The 1,047-nt window shown below is 30.9% G+C and overlaps 1 non-coding gene across 1 annotated transcript; it reads right to left on the bottom strand.

Moving 5' to 3' along the window:
- Window positions 1-231: 231 nt before the first annotated feature.
- On the bottom strand, window positions 232-363 carry LOC141572962 (small nucleolar RNA SNORA63). The gene has a single exon (XR_012498551.1). It is a non-coding gene; the product is annotated as a small nucleolar RNA SNORA63 (small nucleolar RNA).
- Between the last annotated feature and the right edge of the window lie 684 nt (window positions 364-1,047).

The raw sequence follows: 1,047 nt of genomic DNA on the forward strand, positions 1-1,047 counted from the left end.
ACTAATTACATTTTTAAGGGAGAGAGATGTTCAGAAGGAAGCTTGAGGGACAAGATGGTCATTTTTATTTGAACTATGTTATATTTGATCATAGATAATCCATAAATAGAAAGTCAGACTATAGTATACTGAGGTGGAGCCCGAAAACCAGAGCAAAAAGGTTTTTTAATTAAATATTTTATTTCTTTCCTGTATATTTTATTTTATTTTATTTATTTATTTATTTTTGACATGTATGAGACCAAGCGTCCCTGGCTGCTACAGGAGTATAACAGACAGGTATAGGTAAGAAACAACTTAATTTTGAGCAGCGGGAACGACAACACAGCACTTAACAGCTATATTGTAACCTGAATCCTGCTTTTCCTGTACATTTTAAAGCATATTTTCACTTCTGATGAAAGTCAGGCGTATATATATAAATGCATTTGATTTTTTTACCACTATGTTTGAGTTTTTCTCTTTTGTGAAAATAAACCGCAGGATTCAGATTCATCTGAAAATTTATGAGCTGAAACCTATAATCAAATCATTATGTACTTAATAATAAAATAAAATTATAGCCCAGATTCTTTGCTGCTGGCCTTAGTCCTATTTGATTTTTAGCTTACAAAAAAATCATGTTTCGAAGTAGACAAGGAAGCCAGTATCAGTTCAAAATAGCCAAATAGAAAGATTATTCGTTAGAATGTCAAGAAAAATGACTTTGTATCCTGAATCCACCCATTGCTGTTTCCAGTTGTAAATTTCATTCCACTGTTGAGAAAGATAAGTGATATAATTCATGTATATTTGAAGTACTTTGAGCTCCCCAGAACTTAATAATTCAAAGTATTACAGTAAATTCCCATTTATTCTGAATCCAAACTACCAGAAAGCTGAAATAATGAGAATTTTTTGTGCAATTTATAAAATGGTAATGTCCCTGGAGCATTAAAAGATTCTAAATTCTTTTGAGTAGTGACAGAAAGACTAAATTTTGTTCAGCATAATTTTCTGGTAAGAATGTTTGATAGAGTTCTAATTCTCTGAAGATAGTAATTAATC

Source organism: Rhinolophus sinicus, chromosome 15, assembly GCF_057876585.1.
Source record: "Rhinolophus sinicus isolate RSI-liver-muscle chromosome 15, RSI-T2T, whole genome shotgun sequence".
Lineage (NCBI taxonomy): Eukaryota > Metazoa > Chordata > Mammalia > Chiroptera > Rhinolophidae > Rhinolophus > Rhinolophus sinicus.